Raw genomic sequence first — 6,000 nt, 5'->3', positions numbered from 1 at the left:
CGTTATGCTGCTTCGGGGATTGAGTGAGATCATAGACTCAGCACTCTGCCTGGTGGCTGGCACTCAGGGAGTGCCTCATAAACATCGGGCACTGCCTTGCAAAGTGAGTGAGGGTTCCCTGTGGCCAGATGCTGGCTGGCTGTGCCCAGTGTCCGTCTCCCTATAGGTCAGCTGTAAGCGTCTGTGTTAAACCCAAAGAACAAGCCCAAGTATGATCCCCAAAGGGAAAAGATTGCCTGAGGGAGCCTAATCCTCCTGCATCTCCCATTATTGCCTCCACGGCTTGATTGAGCCTCACACAAGGAAAGCATTCAATCTCTCTCTTGGAGGGGAAGAAGCATAGAGAAAACCTTTCTCACAGCAAGAACTGAGTTTGTGTAAGAACTGCAATTTTGAGGTCCTGAAGGACACAATGGGGGTATTGTACTTGCGGCTCCTCGTCAGAGCAGCCAGCTCGCCGGACAGTAAACAAGTTTCCAATGAAATAAAGGCTTTGGGTGGCAGATTCTCTTGCTGTGACTAATAGACCATGTACTTCCAAGAGTATCTGTCACATTTGTCATTTCAGATGGGGGACCCTCCTAGCAACAAAACAACCTGAACAGTAGCAAGGAAGCCAGTTCGGAGCAGTGATGCCTGTTTCGGACATGGCCCCCTCTTGGTCTGAGCTAGAGCTTTTAGCCGCACCTGAGGGTAAGGAAGATGAGTGGAGTCACCCAACAGTCTGTTCAACCCTTAGCTGCCTGCAGCCTATCTTCCCTCCTCAGAGTTCCCGGGGAATAAAGGATGCAACCCAGTGAAACTCAAGCTCTGAATGCACACTGTTTTATAGCAATAAGCCATAAATTTATATTAACTAACAAACGTTACATCTTGCAGCATCGTTTAATAGAAACTCTAAGTTAAATGGTGGATCTACATAATTAAACCTGTTGCATTTCCCCTGAACCCCTGCCCTAGCCATGGGTGCCAGGGTCACTTTAGAACAAATCTCCCACTCAGATCCCTAATCACCAATCAATGAGCACAAATGATGCAGAGAGGTAACAAGTGTGGCATCCCTCACTAGCTGTGTGTCCCTGGGGTAGTTACTCAACCTCTCTGAACCTCAATTTCCTCACTTGGAAAATGGGGACAATACCACCTGCCTTGGAGAGGTGTGATGATTAAATGCTTGTGAAGAAACTGGTGTGTGCTTAATGAGGGTGACAGTGGTGGTGATGAAGGTGACACTGCAGAGAAAGACAAAATGATTAAAAATGATGGCACCATCAAATGCTACAGGCAAAAGACCTGGTCTCTGGAGAGTTAACAAAGAATCCCTGTTTCCCAGAAGAAGAAACAGATGGCCAGAGATGGAGCGGGACGTGGCCACGGTCACACAGCACTGCCACCCAGTGCCTCCCTCTCAGAGTGGCAGGAAACTCTAGAAAGGGCCACGGGCATCCTTTCCTTGCCAGGACTGAAATTCAGAAAGCTGCCCAGGACTTGCTGCTTTCTCTGTATTCAGATGGATACGAGGAGGCTGCCCTAAGAAGGTAGTGCCAGGGTACTTGTGTGTGTGTATGTGTGTGTGTCCACAGGAGTGGGTCTGTAGAATCTGTTCTTGTCCCAGCACAGCCTGCATCTATCTGGCAGGAGCTCCCAGAATCTCTAAGCAGGACATACATAGGGAAGGGATGGAAGTTCTGGTGTCTTGCCCAGCTTGGAAGCCAGAAAAGTTGGGCCTTGGCCAGTGGGGGTGGGGGACATGGCCACTTTCCTCTAGGACACAACTGCCCCGCCTGGGGGGCCCATTAGCCTTATAATTAATCTGCCCCCTTGGAGGCCTTGGGCAAACATTTAGACTGGGGACTCCCTCATCTGGTTTGTCCAAATATTTGTAGCTTGTGGGTCACCCGGCCACTTCCTGAGAGGCTAAATCTGGGGATGTCCCTGCACACAATTCCCATCTCCCCAGCATTGCCAGGATGAAGCTGAGCATCGATGGTGTGTCTGGAAGCTTCTGGTTCCAACTGGGGCCACCTGGACATCAGGATGTTGGCGGGGGTTGGTGGGGCAGGCAGCAGGGAACGAGAGCATGTGTGAGCAACTCCTCTTGCGGTGAGCACTGCTGATCACCAGAGAGCACGATCTCAGCAAATCACGGCAACTCTGAGCAGGTTTCCAGAGCAGGTACTACCCAGAGTGATGATCTGTCCCCACCCGGCCCACAAAGCTACGACTGTCCAACCCTGCAGGCAGGTGGGGATCCTGCACAAGGGAAAAAAGTTACCCAAGCTGGTGGGCACCGCTGGTGATAGTCTGGGCCCCACCCAAACCTAGGGCTGTCCAATCCTGGACTCCAAATCACTGACAGCCCCTTACATGAGTGGTTTCATTCATGCATTCATATCAGCAGCCCAAAGACTTATTTTTATCCCCTTCCTCGTGATTTGTCCTTTGGTCACCACGAACTAAACTTCTCTGCACCCTGCACTGGGCTACAGGCTTCAGATTAACGTCGGATTTAATTCTCCTAAGCTTTCGGGAGAAGGCATGGCCTTTCCCCCATTTTACAGATGAGGTCACTGACGTCAAGAGAGGTTAACTAACCCACCCATGACAGTCAGAAGTAGAGCCTCTCAAGAAGCCAGGTGTACTGACTCTACCAAGCTCCAGATAGTTCCACAGTAAGCCATGGCTAGCACACCATCTTCTTACCATCCTGCGAAAGGCTTTCCCACTACAGACTAGGCGAGTGGGCTGCAGGGAGATCCGAATTTGGGAACTGAGACAGAACACCATCCATAAGCGCCCTAAGGCTCCATGAGGATGTTCTTCCTCCGCGACCAGAGCGGCTCCTTCTGGGATGCACTAAGTGGCGCACAGGCAGCGCGCCGGTGCCAGGCCTGTGGCGGGGGCACAGGCACAGCCGGAAAGGGCCTGGAAGAGCGGCTGATCCTGCTGGGGTCGCCTAGAAGACTGAGCCTGTACTTAGCTCTCCGTGGTAAATAACAGCTCTGGTTTCTGCTAAAAGGATTCATTCCCAGAACACAATAATTTTCATCTCCTCCTCACTACAACCCATATTTTATGGCTAAATATACGCCATAATGAGCCACTGGCCTGATAGCGTCGTTAAGGAGATATTTGACCTCGGGTTTAATTGCAGGATGGAATAAATGGCTGGGACGCGCAGAAGGGGCCCTACCAGCTCGCAGGCGAGTTCAGGGCTCAGCATCTGGCATCTACCAGCCCCAGAGAAAGTGGTGCGGGTGGAGAAAGCGGCTCCCGCAGCGCCCGGGGCGCTGAGACAGGGGAGAGCGCAGGCGCCCTAGAGCAGCCAGGTGTAGTCTTTGGCCAGGGCTGCCCCTGGAACACCCCGGTGTGGCCGGAATAGGGAGCCCCCTACCCCTGGGGAGCGACCCTTTCGATCTCGCTCCTTCTTTAGCTTGCCGCCCTTCCTTTCAAAGCACCGGGAGAAAAAATCAACCCCACCCCCGTGAGTTGAGCGCAAGGCTGGCTACCTGGGCGCATGCCTCGCCACCCATCACGACAGATTAAACACCAGTGTGAAGCGTTCCTGTGTCTATCCCTCTGGCGAGGGCGCGGAGGGAGCTAGGATGAGGACCAGTTCCGGCACCTGCTGAAGGTCATTCAGAGAATGGAACCCGCGCTGTCGGACAAATTGCGGTGCACGGCTGAGCAGGGCGGCTGACCCAGCAGGAAGGGCTCCGCGGAGCAATTGCACTCGGCCTCCCACCCCTGGAACTGCAACTCCAGCGCTTCTGTACGGAAAACACGGGCCAGTCGGAGCCTGTGACCTCCGCTGCCCGAAGGAGAGGGGAGGATTCAGGCCTGTGGCAGCGCGGGCGTTTCGCGCACCCGCCCCTGACTCTTCTCAGATTTTTCCCGCGGCTGCTCAACGTCAAGGCTACACAAGCCGTCAAGGGAGTGTCAGCGGTGCGCACGGGTTTGACAAATCATAGTTCGCTGAAAGAACAAGGTGCCCGATAACTGTGACTTAGGCGCACTTTATTCTGTCTTGGCCGTTTTTATTTGGGAGGGAGATGTGTTAGGGACTTGCTGTATCTGGTGGAAACTATGATGCTGCTATTCTCAAAAATGCACCTACACACCTAGTTTGCACCTTCCACTTCAATATCCTTTGATCTGGAGTTAAAAACACAGTCTTTCGCCCTCCCCCTGCTTGACCCACTCTGTTACCCAAGGCCCTGGAAGCAGCCACCAGGCTGACCCTCGATTGGGGGCAGCAACCTTCCGGACCCCAATCAAGGGGTCTGCTGGTCTCCTTTGAGGTGGCAGAGGAGAGAAAGTGGGACAAAGTCCTCAAAGAAATGCCTCATGCCCATGTAACTCACTCCCTATGCTGTGAGCATGGTGCCTACGTCAACCTTGGAGGAGCTGGAAGGAACCACCCTCAGAAAAACTCTCCTTCCAGGGAGGAGAACGTTTAAATGCAAAACTTTAATTTGGTCCAGTAATTATCTCTCGATGTCTCCTCTTCCTTGTGAAAGTGTTGTTTCCTGGGATCGACTGACTTCTTTACCGCTGGGGTGCTAATCTGATCACCAGGCTGGTGAGCACGGCCTTCAAAGCGTGTTTGAAGCAGTGTCGTCTCCTTTGTAGTAACCGGGAAAGCAGAGATTCACAACAGGGCGTGGGGGATGGCGCCCCAACAGTGCCAGGAGGTCCATCTCTCCAGGTGGAAAACCCAGGTCGGGTGTTCTCTGGGCCCTGCCTTCCATCCACATGCGGGCGGGGGTCCAGTGAACCCACACCAGGGCTGAACTAGCCAGAAAGGAAGGGAACAGCATCTGCACAAGCAGACTATGGCGACCACCAGGGAAAATAGGGCGGATAACCCAAATCTCCCCAGTCAAAGGTCCTCTAGGAAAAGATTACACACGGCTCTGAAAGTTCCACTGGGCTACACACCCGCCGAGGCTCCGTTTCACCATGGAGACGCAGCTATGCGGTGTCTAGTAAGTGGACCGGACCTGGAAGCGCCGGGCTGTGGTCGCCCAAAGGCGTGGTGCCCGTATCATCCTGGCTGCCCTGACCCAGGCAACACCGACCCTGTTCCAGGGCCACAGCCACGGCCCAGGTCACCCAGCCGCGTGGGTCAGTCTCTCTCCCGCTGCTGCAAGTCGGGTTGTCTCTCCTGCTGGCGGTTTTTCTCTAACCAAAGCAAATGAGGGCAGCACAGCCAGGGTCCTTGCCTATCGGAGGAAAAGACGGCAGTGGGTTCCAGAAAAGGGGGCGAGGAAAAAAAGTTCTCTCGGGATGGAAGGACTGAATGGGGCCTTTAGAAAATCTAATTGCTTTCCCCCAGAAAAAAAAAAAAAAAAAAAAAAGGCAGCTGGCCAGGAAATAATGTCAAAATCCGGGCTAATTATATTATTGAAAAGAAAGAAAAAAAATGAAAATGAAAAAGAGCAGGGCGGTGAAGGGGAGAAGGGAGACTGAGTTCTAGCCGCATCCGAGTGTCCCGGAAGCGTTAGCTGAGTGCTGCTTAAAAAATGAGTTGCGGGGGTTAAATTAGGGTTTTTCTTATCCACAAACCTGATTGCGCTACCGAGGGTTGGTGGGGGGAGCGAGGTGAGGGTGCTGATTGCAAACAGAGGGTTCTCGACTTGGAAAAAGAGAGGCGGGCAGGACAAATTCACCCAGTTAGAGGAGGGGGGGAGAAGGTTTCTGCTGGAGGTCCCAGAGCGGCCAAGAGCGCGCTCGCTTTGATTGGGCCTGGGACGAGAGCGCTGCGAGTCTCCGGCGGCCGCGGCGCGATCGGCTGGCTGTTTGTAATTCCATCCTTTTTTCATTAACATAAACACCACTTGAACAAAAATATACACGGCCACCTACTTCGTCGGGTAAGACAGTCCAGCGCCCACCGGCCCGTGATCGCCCGCCTGCCGAGCCCCGAGTTCCGGCAATGCGCCCCGGGTGCTCCGATCCACTCGGCACCCGCCGCGCGCGGGGCTCGGCCGAGGTGGT

This window comes from Papio anubis, chromosome 18, assembly GCF_008728515.1.
Source record: "Papio anubis isolate 15944 chromosome 18, Panubis1.0, whole genome shotgun sequence".
Classification (NCBI taxonomy): domain Eukaryota; kingdom Metazoa; phylum Chordata; class Mammalia; order Primates; family Cercopithecidae; genus Papio; species Papio anubis.
The sequence above is the reverse complement of the archived record's forward strand: the minus strand, read 5'-3'. Positions refer to the sequence as shown.